We start from the raw sequence: 17,455 nt of genomic DNA on the forward strand, positions 1-17,455 counted from the left end.
GAGTCTGGATAGCTGCCTTCTTCGAATGGACACCAACATTTCATTCCACACTTTCTCTTAAAATGAAGATGATGACAGTGAAGTAGGTGAGTAATGATCAAGTATTTAACATTGTATGATGTGTATCCGGGTATGCATTTCTTTACTCCTGTGTGCTTAGTGAGAACGTAAATTTGTGAAAAAGTAGTGTGCCCCTCCGCCAGTTCTCCTCAGCAGCCGCTGCTGTTCAAGGGGTGTAGGCAAGGTGCAGTGAAGGGGGGTTGCTTACCGACAATAAACTAAATAAACATTAAGACATAACTGTAGAACCAACAGATTTGTAGAATCTATTTTCTAATGACTTTGATTCTGAACATATCATCCGCTTGGCCATATTGTTTTTGTTCCGTATTTTAATGTAAATTCTTTTAGTGTACTGAAATCTGAAAACGATAATTAACTTACTTACATCAGTAACCTTGTAATGACAAGTCATGAATGCAACCCCCCCCCACACACACGTACTGCCTTTATATTCCAGCATCATTTTGTAACTGAACCCCCCCCCCCCCTACAACTGGCCAATCCTGGCTATGCTACTGCTTCATTCTCAGTGGAACATTGTGATTAGGCTGTTCTAGAGGGGTACAGCACAATATTCAGAATACAGCATTATGTATGAATTTCTATAACCATGAGAAAGTGAAAAAATATTTCTAGTCAGTTTTACACAATTCATAAAATAAACAAAATGACATATGAGCTGAAATTAAATCTCTTAATGTTTTCCTTTTCTTAATATATCATGTTCAACAACTAAATGAGCTTCTTGATGTATTCTAACTTAATTACATTTTAATATCTGAATTCTATTCTTGGCACCAGGTACCGGTAACTTGAAGCAATGTTTGTAGAAAATAAATGTAATTAATTAGCAGTGGCGGCCGGTCAGTACGTGCTACCGGGCTCCAGCACGTAGCTTGGAACTGTAAGGAATATTATTTATGTACAGTACAATTATCCTGGTGCCTTTTCGTTGTTTTGAGTACGATATGAATTTGTGTTTTGTGAAAATCAGGACGAGATCTGCCGAACACCTAGCGCCGTTCTCCCGGGGAACAAGGCTCGTGCTCATGTGAAGTGAGCCCTTGCCTGTAGCCTGAAGGAAGCAATACGCAGGCGCAGCCAAGCTTGCAACACTCCCCCTAGCCGGCGGAGTATACCGTAAACCGGGATCAACTTTCACTGATCCCGTTTATAGTTACTTCCTCTCCCGCAAGGGGGTAGAATTACTCGATGTCTCCTGCTACCCGGAGCGCAGCGAGGGATCCAGTCGGCCGTGCTTATGTTGAATGTGGTAAGCGAATCGGCCACTAGAGAGTAGCATCTTCTGGGTTCGAAAGTAAAGCGTAAGTGGAGGCAATCTATCTCACACATGCTTATTAAAATATCCATCTTCCTTTTGTGTCAAAAATAAGGAATTCGTAGGTGAGTCAAAGAATCTTTGACTGACCCTAAATGTTATCCCGCATTACAATGTAATTTACTCTGGTGAAATGAAATAGCGTATGGCTTTTAGTGCCGGAAGTATCCGAGGACATGTTCGACTCGCCAGATGCAGATCTTTTGATTTGACTCCCGTAGGCGACCTGCAAGTCGTGATGAGGATGAAATGATGATGACGACAACACGTACACCCAATGATGGTTAAAATTCCAGACCCTGCCGGGAATCGAACCCGGGATCCCTGTGACCAAAGGCCAGCGCGCTAACCATTTAGCCATGGAACCGGACATTTACTCTGGTAATAGGGGAGGTCTCAATGAATCAGTTGGCAGCTCTTTCAGTTGCTTTGTGCAGTTTTTAATCTCGCGGTTATATTACTGGTGCGTGTTTTTTCTGTCATTGTGTTAGTGCTAAAGTTTATACGAAGATTTATCAAATTATTTATCCACTGCAATGTATATAAAGTGAAATTAAATTAGTGTTCTTAGTGGGGATCTATATTCCCACGATTCTATTTGCACTGATGTAAGTTGCGCCATTAGGTTAGTAAAAACAATATTTCTCCAAGGAATTATTTATCTCGTAGACAGTTGTCGAAGAATTCATCTGCTTCCAAATTAATGTTGTTTTTGTTTGTTCTGAGTTATAAACTGTGAGAAAAGTTGTATTATTATTATTATTATTATTATTATTATTATTATTATTATTATTATTATTATTATTATTATTAGTAGTAGTAGTAGTAGTAGTAGTATTACCAAGTTTGAAGTATGCGTTGTTCATCATGGCAATATGCAGATTTAAAACAGCGTATTTAGCTTGTTTTTTGTAGCACGTAGGACGATTTTTTCACGAGCCGCCACTGTTAATTAGGCCTACTTATGCTACTGTCTGAAGCAAATAAATATTTCATTTAAATCTTATATTTCTCGTATACAAGTTAGAGCAGTGTCAACTTTTAGTTTCAAGGAGGAACATGAACTGATTATTCCATTCATGAATAACCTCACAGCCTTTGACTTGTTCCTATCAGCAATGCAAGAATGATTTTTGTTTAACTTATCATTTCCTCACAAACAACATATGAAGTGGGACTGAATTATGGGATGTAGGCCTATTATAGATTCTTTATAAATCTGCTAGTTCAAACAAGAATTTTTCTAAAGTCTTTATTTTATAGAAATATTATGGGTAGTATGAAAAAAAATCCTTGAATTCCTACTTAATGTTTGTACTTCTGACCATTAGCTCAGTAGATACATTATGTACATAAACCCAACTGCTGAGTTCCAATTACTGTTCTGTTTACATGCAAATTATGTTGTATTTTACTCATAGCAATGGCAAATATTCTGTCAGTAATGTTCACAAACATTTCACAGGAAAATTCTGTTCTGTTCATCAGTCTTGGAAAGGGGTCCCAGGCCTTGATATCAATCTAACCCAAATTACAAGCAATGTACGGGAGGATGTAAATATGTGCATGATAAAAAAAGGAGTGAAACAAACAAAACATGTATAGTTTCATAGGCTTTCTCGTTTATGTATCTGTCTCAGAATGAAATGCCCAAGACTTTAGAATTATGCCTAACTCAAATCAAATTACAAGTTATGTAAGGGAAGAAGATAGAAATGCTTACGATAACAAAAGACATACTGGTATAAAAATCAGAGTGAGACAAATATGCAAATTTCTATGCTATACAGTACCTGGCTTTCAATGAAATGTCTGCAGGCATTTCGGGTGACCATGAAAGTCAAGAAAAAACTTTGATTGTTTTTCTTGTTTATGAACTCACCAGCATAACAGGTAGCCTTAATACGAGTGAGTCGCTGCTGAAAAATTACGTTTTTCTTGCCCTACATGTTTTATACTAGTAACACCTAATTTTGGATTGAGGAAATTTTATCCACAGTCCAGCTTTAACCATGGTGAGGTACATAACCCCAAAAATATTTTGGACAGTTGTTTGATGAATACCAAGTTCCCTACGCCACAATGAAATGCACGCTCATATATAGCGGTACATTCATAAATAGAAGTAGTCCTAAAATGCTTTTAAATTAACTCTATTCTTAACAGCACATCTTGATTCCAGTTTCTTTGATGCAAATCAATTCAATTTTGATAAATGATACAGACTTCTATGAGTTTTATACCCTACATGTTCACAACCCTCCTGAAAAATTATTCCACAATACCATACACCAGTTACTAATAAACTCAATATCGTATATTTATTTTCAATCTCATAGTCTTAAGAGCAATAAGTCAGTAAATTCTCAAAATTCAGACAGCAATCAGCCTTGCTTGAAACAGAATGAGCATATACCGTACCGGTACTCATCAATCATACCACAAATACGAATCTATTCTTTGGCTGTTGCAAATGTGAGTTTATCCTACACCACCTCCATAGCATGAGTTCATTAAGAAGAAAGGTTCGCCCGAATCGGCATTAGATTAAATAGTCACTCAAAGACTTTGTTCTCGCTCGGCACACAGTTATACGATATCTATCACACTCATTACTGCACATAATACACACACAACTTTCATCAGGATCGTGATAGGTTTTGTTGACACAAATCTTATGGTGAAAGCTACGAATGGCAAGTCGTATTATATATGTCTTTGCTCTTGGTTCTCTCTGGTCCAGTTGTTGTTCACAATGGCGTCTGTGGTGTAGAAATCTAAATCGATTTATCTCCTCTTGGCTATTCTTCCTTCTAGACGCTCGGTATAGCTTCTTGTGGATGGCAGAGATAGTTGTAACCTCATATCTTCTACATAGAAGGTTTCTTTAGCTAGTTCATAAACCAGCCTTGTTGGTACAAATTTCCCCACTCTCAATAAATGCTTTAAAATCGACTCTTTACACTCCCCATTTTTGCCAGGTCCTTAATCGACAAGTGTTCCCAAACTAACTGTAAGCTGTAAGTTGCTATTTTGAATATGGTTGTCTAAAGAAGGGTCAATGATGTGGCCAGAGACAGGTCCGTTATATTCTTGATATTATAAATTGCTCCTATCGCGGCTACTGTTCTCTCTTGTACATGATGTCGGATAGATTTCACTGTGGTTTGCAGGGTTATTCCTAGATACCTAAATTTATTGACCGTTTTTAGTGGTTGTCCATTCAAGTAGAGTGTGCCTTTCATTGTGGCTTTTCCTCCCTTCCTAAAAGTCATCTGAATTGTCTTGTTCAGGTTAATTTCAAGGTGATTTATTTTCACCCATTTCTCGAGTTCTGTTAGTGTCTTTTGCATTTCCTCTCGGTTCTGGGAACCTATTACTATGTTGTCGGCATATAAGTGAAGTTCCCGGAGTTGTCTTAGTGATATTAGTAATGGCTGCTGTGGTGATGTTGAATAATAGCGGACTTAGGGGATTGCCCTGTAGCACTCCGTTCGTCTGTATGATGGGTTCTGTAGTAGTGACGCCATCCTCTATAACAACTGTGTTGAGCCTCAAAATGCTTTTCAACAATGTTTTTATCTGATTATTCACTCCAGTCATGTTTTAACTTTTTCCATGATTTGTCTGTCCAATAGGCCAAACACTTCTCCCTCGCGTGAGTCCAAACTGGCAGTCCGGGATACTTGCCTCTTCTTCCAGTCTGTTTGCTATTATCTTCGTGTAGATCTTGAAGGGAATATTCTCCAGTGCCACTCATCTGTATGATTTGGGGTCGTTTGTTTCACCTTTACCTTTATACAGAACTTTTATTGTGGACTGTCTCTATCTGTCCGGGATTAATCCTGTTCTAAGACAGTAGTTAAATATGCTGGTCCAATGTGGTAGTAGCATTTCAATGGACTGTTTGGGATGTTCATAATAAATCAGGTCGGGAGCAGCTGCCTTCCCGTTTCTTGCTTGTTTCACTGCTTCTAGGGCTTCTGTTTCCTTTATGGGTCATGATGTAGTTGTAGTGTCTATCCCTGAGGGGTGACTCGATGAATTTTGTACGTAATCAAATCTTTGGCTGTTCAATATTTCCCCACAGTGAGTTTCCCATGAACTCATAGGTATTTCCTTGCCCTTTGGTGTTGCTTTCTTCCGTAGTGCGATAAAGGGGTCTAACTGTGCTTTCTCCACCAATTTCCTATCCTCTGCTTCCATATAAGCTGACCGCTTTTCTTGTAGTAGCTGTCCATATTCCTTTCTGTTGTGTGCATAGATCTGTAAACACAAATCCGATCCTATAGTTCTTGCTCTGTACAGGGCTAGCAGGGTTTCTTTCCTTTTTGCGTAGCATTCGTTGTTAAACCAAGGTTGGGCTCGTCTCCGTCTGCGTGGCTTTGTTGCTTGCTGTAGAGCTGCTGTCAATTTTTTCACCGCCCCATTTAGGTGAGCTGCCTATTCTGTTTCCCCATTTTCTATAAGTTTGGCTAAATCAAGCATTCTTGAGGGGTTTGGCTTCTTCTTCCCTGCAGGTTGGCATTGCTCATGCCTCCCAATTGTGAAATCTGTAGCTAGAGACAAATGCTTTCTAATAGGTGCTGCTCCAGAATTCCACAAAGTTTCTTGCTTAATTGTAGTTATTCCTTCTCCGTTGTAGAAACCTAAATTTATATGGCTAGGTCCGTTGGGTGCAAAATATGTCTTCTCCTCCTTCTTGGTTACTAGTGTCAAGCATAAGTTCGGTTTTGTAATTTGTCTATTCTGTATTTAAAATACCCTGCTATAAATATGTTTCTGTCTCTATTGTTCAATTTTGCAATAGCTGCTGGAAGTTTTCCTATAACCCCTTCTGTACTGAAGTTCAGATTTATATATATATGCAAATGACGGTGATTTCTGTAGTTCTCACCATTACCATAGTGTCTTCTTTATACGAATCTCTCAGTTTCTCAACTGTATCCCACAGAAAGCACTGGTCTCCCTCTCGTGGGTAATTGCAGGTGCATGTATCCCGTAGAACCGGGAATGTCTATTGGATCTAACATAAATGTTTCCGTGATTAGCAACACATCCGTTTATTCGATTGTCTTAAATGGTATAAATGGTAGTACGTTTTACAGTCCTTCGGAGTTCCATAATATAATTCTTGCCCCTTTCTTATTCGAGGGAGACTCCCTCGTTTTTCCTGTGTAAGAAGCTAGAACTCCTTACTAGTACGCCTCTTAGCCAGAAGGCTGAGTGGTTTGCAGTATTCAGGTGTTGGAAAGCAATTCCAGCTTTGAAAGCTTTCTTTGTCCCTAGCGTCAACAGTTCCTTACATTCCAGCGTACCCTGGATTCCATTCGTAACTAAGTATTCTGTTATCTTATCTGGTGTAGTGTCTTGCCTTAATTTTCCCACATACAACCAGGCCGTTTTATCCGCTGCCTATAAATCGTTATCTACCTCCTTAGTACCGATTACCAGTCTGTCCGAAGAACGACCTCGTTTTCCTCTTCTGCTTTTTGCAGTGTGTGAAGCATTGTTGTCGTGATCCTCGTCTCTGCCTGTTCCATTGACATTATCCACTCTGTTTTGATCTTTGCTGCCAAAATCCTGCATTCCTTGAGTCATAACTAGTACGTAAGATTCCACCTTCGCCGAGCTATTTGGTCCTGTTCTGTTTTATCTTGGTCTTTTCTGGTGTTTACGATGGAATGCGAAAGCATGAGTTTATACTCAGCTAGTGAGTAAAATTTCCAGAACGTTATTCTTATGAAGAACAGTATATTCTCACGAAAGATGAGTGCATGATAAGTACTAATTTTTACTCTAACAACCCAGTGAGGCGTGCAAACAGTTATTCCGACACTTACGATTATGAAGCAGCCTAGAAAACCAACTCTCAAACAACTCCCTATATCATTAAATTTAGATGTCCAACAGAGAGAAATGTAGCTACACATTGCTACAAACTAAGAGAAAACAGATTCCAGCACTCGTACTCCAAAATCTAACAACTTCTATTACAGAACTTTTGTACTGGTTTATGAGAAAATAATTACAGCTAACACAAGGTATGTGCATTTCTGACAGATTAAACTTCTTATTCAGTTGAGGAAAATCTGGAAAGGTAAGAATCTTACTCCACCCAGCCATGTTTCATTCAGTCACCATTGATTCGAATTTAAGTCTGCCGTTTGGGTCGCAGATTCCCTATCACTTTTATATCTAGTCATTTCTTAAATGATTTCAAGGAAGTTAGAAATTTATCAAAGATTTCCCTTGGTAAATTATTTTGATCTCTAATTTCTCTGAATATTTGTTCCTATTTATCCTCTTGAATTATAACCTTATATTTATTATTTTATTTCATGTGACTACCATGTATATTGTGAAATACAACTATCTTATAAAAGTTATTTTACTGATCTTCCAACAATTCTGTAAATGTTGGCAGGGATATCGAGCAAAGAAGCCATGCTATTTTTGCTTTACAATTGTGAGGCTCTAACATGAAGCAGTGATCATAGAGGGACATAATTTTATCTATTCAGGGGATTCTCGTTCACCTGGTTGCCTGCGCTGCGAGCCTGACTCCCGCCAAGCACTTTGCTGTTATGCGTTTATCAGCACCACAGGCTTGCATCCTATGCAGTCTGCTGAGAGCTTCATCAGCGTAAAGATCAGTTCAGTCGAGCGTTCACGTCTTTAGTACTCAGTGTATCGTTCCAATCCTATTTTCAGTACGTGAATGTGTACATAAAGTACAGGATATCTTGTGCGAAAACACGTGTTGGCTGCATTACGGCAAAGTGCTTGGCGGGAGACAGGCTCGCAGGGCAGATGAGAATCCCCCGAATAGGTAAAATAACGTCCCTGTAGTTAGAATTGAAGAGGACAAATATACCTTTACAGGAAAAGTAAATAGGGATTGAAATAATCTATCAAGGGAGATGGTTAATAAATTTCCAGCTTCGAAATCATTTCAGAAAAGACTGATTGGTACCGGTAATCTCTCTCATGGGAGAAGCCCTAAATACAGATTAGTAACGACTGATTGACCTTCCTTACCTTTAAAAACTTGACTCAGAGCTCATTCGTCTACCAACATTATTTCACGCCATCTGACAGCTCGGAGATGCTCATCTTCTTACTCTCAAGTCTTACCAGCCCAAAGTTTGTACCATATTCGTAACAATAGCCCATCACAAAACACTCAGAACAAATCGTGTTGCTTTCCTATTGAACTTTTTCAGTCCTTGATATAAGTAATCCCATAGTGCACTCTAATTATAGTCTGTCCAGCTCAATGTCTAAATTATTAGCGTGCTGCCCTTTGGTCCAGAGGGTTGCGGGTTCGATTCGCGCTCGGGTCGGGATTTTAACCTTCATTGGTTCATTCCGATGGCACGGGGGCTGGGTGCATGTGCCCTCTTCATCATTAGAATTCGTTATAGATGCGCAGGTCACCTATATGCCACCAGCTTGAAAGACCTACACCTAGCCCTTTCGGAGGCCACATGCCATTATTATTTACTGCGGTCCTACGCCCTGTCACACCCTTTGGTTACTCCAAACACATTATCAAACAACACGGAAAACCCGCAAATGAAGAGAACGCGATAATATAAGGCAACAAATTATAAGATAGGAAAGTCTAGTACACAGAGAGGCACTGTAGTGGAAAAGTATTGAGGTCTAATAAATCGTTGATCGGAGCAAACAAGAAACTGTTCAAAGTTGGACTCCTTGTGTCCTATGTAATATATACACCCAACTAAACCAAACTTACTACCAGCCAAGAAAAGAAAGAGATACAACTTAAACATAAGTTTATTAAAAATCAAAGTTTCTAATGAAAGAGAAATAACAAGTTCATAACAAGGAAAAAACACAATCATAAATTCTTTTCGAGAGTAGTCACAAGAGGAAGAGGAAGGAAAGGGGGAGTTGTAGAAGACAGGTGGTCTAATGTTCTAAGGGGAAGGAGATTGCAAGCTAAGGGCTCTATTCAGGATCAGAATTCAGGACAGGTGTCTGGGCGAAATCGGTACGAGCCACTCCAGGTACAACAACAGAGGGAAGATGAGGAACAGGGAACTCTTGCTGATATGTGTGGAAGTAGGAGAAAGGGAAAAGGTAGGAAAGGGAAATGTAGAGTAGAGGATAGGAAAAGACAGGTGGAACAGGGTCATGGGAAGGAGAAAAGGGAGGAGGAAGTAGCTTCGGCAGCTATCAGAAAAGATAGGGCTGACCAGGTGGGGAGGGGATCAAATTAAGTGGGTAGGGTTGAGGCTCTGGTCATGGGGGATTCCATCATTAGACATGTGGGGAAAGTGTGTGGAGGAAAGGGAACCAGGGTAGAGTGTTATCCAGGAATTAGTTTGAGGCAGATGTTGAGGAAAGTAGAAGAGAGGGAGGAGGGGAAGAAGAAGGTGGCAGTGTTTCACGTTGGTACCAAGAATGTAAGGCAAGCTGATATAAGTACCAACATAGTAGGGGATGTGTGGGATCTGGTAAATGCAGCACGGATGAAATTTAAGAATGTGGAGATTGATATCAGTGGAATTTTGTGTAGGCGAGATACTGACTGGAGGGTGACTGGGGATTTATATGAGACTATGGAGTGGGTATGTGGGAAATTGGGAGTGAAATTTCTAGATCCTAATGGGTGGGTAGGAGATAGGGATCTGCGCTCAGACGGCTTTCACTTAAAGCGCAGTGGTACGTATAAGTTAGGAAATTTGTCTGGAAGGATAATAAGGAGGTACATTCAGGGAAACGGGGTTGTCTAGGGAGCGGTGATAAGGGTACAGAGATCTGGAAGTCAAGTAGGGATGACATAAGAAAGTTAGTGTTGAACTGTAGAAGTACTGTAAAGAAAGGAATAGAATTAAGTAATTTAATAGATATATATTTACCAGATATTGTAATAGGAGTTGAATCATGGCTGAGAAATGATATACTGGATGCAGAAATTTTCTCACGGAACTGGAGAGTGTATGGTAGTGATAGGATAGGAATGGGGGGAGGGGGAGTATTCATTCTGGTGAAAGAAGAATTTGTAAGCTACAAAAATGTTAAGGATGAAAAAACATGAAATTCTGGGTGTAAGGCTCATTTCTAAAGATAATAGGCAACTTGATGCCTTTGGAGTGTACAGACTGGGAAAGGGTAGTGCTGACACGGATTCAGAATTATTTGATAAGATAATCAGCTATGTAGGAAACGACATGGAAAGAAATATGATTGTAGCGGGAGATCTGAATTTACCAAATGTCAGTTGGGAAGGATATGCAAATGACAGGAAGCAAGATCAACAAATGGCGAATAAGGTAATATGGGAAGGACAGCTGATTCAGAAAATGATGGAACCAACTAGAGGGAAAAATATCCTGGACGTGGTGCTGCGTAAAACCAGATGAGCTCTATAGAGAAACCGAAGTAATAGATGGCATTAGTGATCATGAAGCTGTTTTTGTCGTAGTTAAAAATAAAAGTGTTAGAAGGACTATTAGGCAGTACCAGATGACTGATAAAGCAGGCATGAGGCAGTTTTTAAAAAGTAACTATGATTGGTGGAAAACAGTGAATAAAATTGTAAACAGTCTCTGGGATGGGTTTAAAGCAATTGTTGAGGAATGTGAAAACAGGTTTGTACCCTCCAAGGTGCTAAGAAATGGTGAAGACCCACCTTATTATAATAGGGAAATAAAGGGACTAAGAAGGAGGTGCAGATTGGAAAGAAATAGTCAGAAATGGCTGTGGAAGTACGGAGAAATTGAAGGAACTTACTAGGAAATTGAATCTAGCAAAGAAGGCAGCTAAGAATAACATGATGGCAAGCATAATTGGCATTCATACAAATTTTAGTGATAAATGGAAGGGTATGTATAGGTATTTTAAGGCAGAAACAGGTTCCAAGAAGGACATTCCAGGAATAATTAATGAAGAAGGGGAGTGTGTATATGAGGATCTTCAAAAGGGAGAAGTATTCAGTCAGCAGTATACAAAGATTGTTGGTTACAAGGGGAGTGTGTATGTGAGGATCTTCAAAAGTGAGAAGTATTCAGTCAGCAGTATACAAAGATTGTTGGTTACAAGGATAATGTCCAGATAGAGGAGACTAATGCTAAAGAAGTATTAAAATTTACATATGATAACAATGACATTTACAATAGGATAAAAAACTTGAAACCTAGAATAGCAGCTGGAATTGAGAAGATTTCTGGGGATATACTAAAGACAATGGGTTGGGATACAGTACCATATCTGAAGTACTTATTCGATTATTGTTTGCTTGAAGGAGCTATACCAAACGAATGGCGAGTTGCTATAGTAGCCCCTGGGCTCTGTTTCATAAAATATCTTTCACTAATATTATTAGTAAGAAACCAATAATATTAACTAATAATATTAGTTTCATAAAATTATTAGTTAATTATATTAGTTATTAGTTTATGAGTCAAAATTATTAGTAGATGTTCCTAATAATATTAGTAAATTGTTTCATAGACAACATGACTAATAAAAGTTACTCATATTATTAGGATTATTTACATGAGTGTATTTTGACTCATAATTCATATTATTAGTGAAACCAAAGTGAGCGGTATTTTAATATTTTGGCATAAAATCATGAAGATCACTGAAATGGTCAACTCTGATTCAAATAGTGATAAGGAACGAGTGTAGGTATTCACCGTTCAATAAATGTTACGTCAAAAACAGCCTGTACTGACATGTAACAAACATATGAATACCGGTACAATGGGAGATTTAGGTTAGATTACATAGCTTTTGAGTATTTGTTTGATAGGATTGGTAGGTAATAGAACGTTCCACTGCAAGGAATGAAGTGTAACCTTAAAATAGCAGTTTCGCATTGCACTCCACTGGTTGGCAGTGATACACAGTACCATTGTGTTTCTCTAGTGCGGTTCTGCTCGGACACTCCAAGTATCTGTTAAAATCTTGGCTTATATCACCAGTAAACCAAGATGATGCTGGTGATGATTATTGTTTTAAGAGGAAGTAGACTACAACTAGGCAACCATCATCTATAATAACACTAATCAGATAGAAAAATGGAAAGGAACCGACATTTTGAAAAATGTAGGTATTGGCTAAAGAAAGAGAAGGGCGTGAAAATGAAAGACTCTCTCAGCCTCGCAACCTAATACTGTGAGGGTCACAAAAGAACAAGAGTTGAACAAGGGAGGTCAGAAGGGTAGATGAAAATGAGCCTGGCAGAAGTAAGTTGAAGCAATGGCAGGAATCATCTCAGTGCCCCATGTTCGCCAACACACGCTCCCAAGTTGAGAGCCCTGGGACCCCTTTTAGTCGCCTCTTACAACAGGGAGGGGATACTGTGGCTGTTATTCTACTGCCCCCACCAACAGGGGTAGTAAACAAAGATTTTGCTAGTCCATCTCAACAGAGATTTTTAAGAGCACATGAAATAAAAAAGTAAAAGGAACAAGGAGAGTTATAGTGTGGAAAAGGCTGCGAATAGTTTGCGCTTTAACTCAGTCACTTTCCTTAAAGAAATTTTCTTCTCACATTATTTTCACTTCTTTTATCCATTTTCATATGTATTGAAGTAACAATAACGAAAATATCAAGTCAGCCTTTTGAACATGTGGATTAATAGTCGGTTGTAGTCAAGCATTAGCCTACTGCTGAGAACAAATCCAACCTCCATTTGTATCAGCTGACTAATGAACTAATATTATTAGTGAAGATATTTTATTAGTCATGTGTAAATCTTTATGAAACAGAATTTAGTTAACTAATAATTATTTTTATGAGTTCTAATAGCTAATAATATTAGAACTCGTAGGCTAATGCTTGACTACAACCGACTATTAATCCACATACTCAAAAGGCTTACTTGATATTTTCATTGAGACTTCAATACATATGAAAATGGATAAAAGAAGTGAAAATAATGTGAGAAGAAAATTTCTTTAAGGAAAGTGAGTGAGTTAAAGCGCCAACTATTCACAGCCTTTTCCACACTATAACTCTCCTTGTTCCATTGCAAGTTATGAACTTCAGAAGTAGTCCGACGTATAAAATATCCCAATTCATTCACAATTTTCTTAAAACACATTATTCCTTTCAAGCTAACACGTCAGTTAAAAATTCCCTGGAATTCTGCAATAGAATAAAAAATCTCACGTTACCGAAACATTACACCCTTCACTCTTTTGACATAGAAAATATGTACGCGAATGTACCCGTCAATAAAACCATCGAAATAGTAAAAAACAATCTTTCCAAATTCAGTAAATTGACTATAGGGGAGATAGAAGAGTTTATTCAGATTCTCAAGTTTACATTAAATAATGGCTTCTTTACTTTTAACAACATCATATACCAATAGAAGGAGCTTCCTATGGGGTCACCGGCCTCGAGAATCCTCGCTGATATTTACGTAGATTTCCTCGAATACACTCACATTATAGGTAAAATTAATGGGATCAAACATTGGACTCGGTATGTGGATGATACTTTTATTATCCTGGATTCTCACATTACTGACAGCAACACCGTTCTTGAATTACTTAATAACCTGGATCCACACATAAAGTTTACGATAGAATCCGAGAACAACAATTCCCTTAATTATCTCGATTTAACTATTACTCGCAATCAGAATAAAACCATTTCTTTTAATATTTACAGGAAGCCCACTCACACAGTAAACACAATCCATCAAACTTCTCTACATCCAGGGACACAGAAGAAGACAGCTTACAATAGTATGATTTTCAGAGCTCTTAATGTTCCTTTATCCCGTAAGAATTTTAGAAAGGAAATCAACACCATTTATGCAATAGCCGAAGGTAATGGTTTCAGTAAAGCTTTCGTGAATAAAATTCTCAATAAATTTAGAAATAGACCCAAGACCACCTTAGAAAAACAATCTTTCCATAAAGAGAAGTTCACCACATTTACCTTTAATAATAATAATATATATCCTATTTCAAACATCTTTAAAAAACACAAGTTAAAAGTAGCTTTCAAGACCGTTCACACCAATACAAAAATGTTTTTTAATTCTCATATTGTCAACAGCAAAAAATTTTCTAACTCTGGAATATACAAATTAAAATGCCAATCATGTCTTTCAACGTATATTGGGCAAACAGGCCGCAGTTTCAATGTAAGATACTCCGAACATCTTAATGCCCTAAAATATAATCGCTACTCAGCCATGAGCGAACATTGTAGAGAGAAAAATCATAAATACACAACAATTGATCAAGATTTAAAGATCCTGCATTACGAACAGAAAGGTCCCTTACTTAATATACTAGAGAATATATATATAGATATCGACCAATATAACAATCCCGTCTATAACTTAAATGAAATCAACGAAAAGAAAAATATTTTATTGGAAACCTTTGTCCCGCTCATCTGCGAACAGTTCATTAATAAAAAAAGAGTTTCACTACCGACATTCTAGAACAAGACCCGCCCTTCCACGAATCACAACGTCCCTCCCTCCCTGCCCCTCCCCCTCCATTACCCCTCTCAACCACATCGACACAGATACACAGTAAGCCACACACAGGCTTAGTTGTCAATGTGACTTGAGACCGACAAGGTCATCTCCATTCGAGACGACAACTTTTAGTTACAAGTAAGTCATATGAGTTTTCTTTTCGTACATCATTTTTAACTTGTTCTTCATCCACTCATACATTCCTTTTTTTCTCATTACAGATGTTACACGTTTTATTCGTAGTATTGACGGTCTCACTACACTACTCAGCATAATGTTTTATTTAACAGCCAGCAAGATCCATTAGACGAGAGGACTTTGCACCTCAATGTGTTTTTAACTCACTTATCATGATCACTGTCACTTCACATCATTACGTTTTTTAATTTGTTTGTATATTATGTAACAATCGTTTTACTACTGAAGATGGCCTTGAGATTAGGCTGAAACATGTATAGAATTTGTTTCATCTAACAGATGACTTGAATTGTATTGATAGGAGGATTTTATAAATATTTTCTTTTGTAAAGTCTCCTTGTTCCTTTTACTTTTTTATTTTATGTGCTCTTAAAAATCTCTGTTGAGATGGACTAGCAAAATCTTTGTTTACTACCCCTGTTGGTGGGGGTGGTAGAATATCAGCCACGGTATATCCTGCCTGTCGTAAGAGATGACTAAAAGGGGACCCAGGGCTCTCAACTTGGGAGCATGTGTTGGCGAACATGGGGCACTGAGATGATTCCTGCCATTGCTTCAACTTACTTCTGCCAGGCTCATTTTCATCTACCCTTCTGACCTCCCTTGTTCAACTCTTGTTCTTTTGTGACCCTCACAGTATTAGGTTGCAAGGCTGAGAGAGTCTTTCATTTTCACGCCCTTCTCTTTCTTTAGCCGATACCTACATTTTTCAAAATGTCGGTTCCTTTCCATTTTTCTATCTGATTAGTGTTATTATAGATGATGGTTGCCTAGTTGTAGTCTACTTCCTCTTAAAACAATAATCATCACCAGCATCATCTTGGTTTACTGGTGATATAAGCCAAGATTTTAACAGATACTTGGAGTGTCCGAGCAGAACTGCACTAGAGAAACACAATGATACTGTGTATCACTGCCAACCGGTGGAGTGCAATGTGAAGCTGCTATTTTAAGGTTATGCTTCATTCCTTGCAGTGGAACATTCTATTACCTACCAATCATATCAAGCAAATACTCAAAAGTTATGTAATCTAACCTGAATCTCCCATTGTAATGGTATTCATATGTTTGTTACATGTCAGTACAGGCTGTTTTTGACGTAACATTTATTGAACGGTGAATACCTACACTCGTTCCTTATCACTATTTGAATCAGAGTTGACCATTTCAGTGATCTTCATGATTTTATGCCAAAACATTAAAATACCGCTTACTTTGGTTTCACTAATAATATGAATTATGAGTCAAAATACACTCATGTAAATAATCCTAATATTATGAGTGACTTTTATTAGTCATGTTGTCTATGAAACAATTTACTAATATTATTAGGAACATCTACTAATAATTTTGACTCATAAACTAATAACTAATATTATTAACTAATAATTTTATGAAACATAATACTAATATTATTGGTTTCTTACTAATAATATTAGTGAAAGATGTTTTATGAAACAGGGCCCTGTGTATAAAGGAAAGGGTGATAGACATAAAGCTGAAAATTACAGGCCATATGTTTGACATGCATTGCATGCAAGCTTTCAGAAGACATTCCTTCTGATTATAGTACACATGTTTGTGAAATTAATAACTGGTTCACTAGAAGCCAGTTCAGTTTTATGAAAGGTTATTCCACCGAAGATCAACTTGTAGGTTTCCAGCAGGATGTAGCAGATATCTTGGATTCAGGAGGTCAAATGGACTGTATTACGATTAACCTGTCTAAAGCATTTGATAGGGTGGATCATGGGAGACGACTGGCAAAAATGAGTGCAATTGGAGTAGACAAAAGAGTGACTGAATGGGTCGCTATATTTCTAGAAAATAGATCTCAGAGAATTAGAGTAGGTGAAGCATTATCTGACCCTGTAATAATTAAGAGGGCAATTCCTCAGGGCAGTATTATTGGACCTTTAGATTTTATTATATATATAAATGATATGATTAAAGAAGTGTAATCAGAGGTAAGGCTTTTTGCAGATGATGTTATTCTGTATAGAGTAATAAATAAGTTACAAGATTGTCAGCAAATGCAACGTGACCTCGATAATGTTGTGAGATGGACAGCAGGGGTTAAAAGTCAGGTTGTGAGTTTCAAAAATAGAAAAGGTCCTCTCAGTTTTAATTACTGCGTTAATAGGGGTGAAAGTTTCCTTTTGGGGATCATTGTAAGTATCTAGGTGTTAATATAAGGAAAGATCTTCATTGGGGTAATCACATAAATGGGACTGTAAATAAAGGGTACAGATCTCTGCACAGGGTTATGAGGGCAGTTAGGGGTTGTAGTAACGATGTAAAGGAGAGAGCATATAAGTCTCTGGTAAGACCCCAACTAGAGTATGGTTCCAGTGTATGGGACCCTCACC

Source organism: Anabrus simplex, chromosome 5, assembly GCF_040414725.1.
Source record: "Anabrus simplex isolate iqAnaSimp1 chromosome 5, ASM4041472v1, whole genome shotgun sequence".
NCBI lineage: Eukaryota > Metazoa > Arthropoda > Insecta > Orthoptera > Tettigoniidae > Anabrus > Anabrus simplex.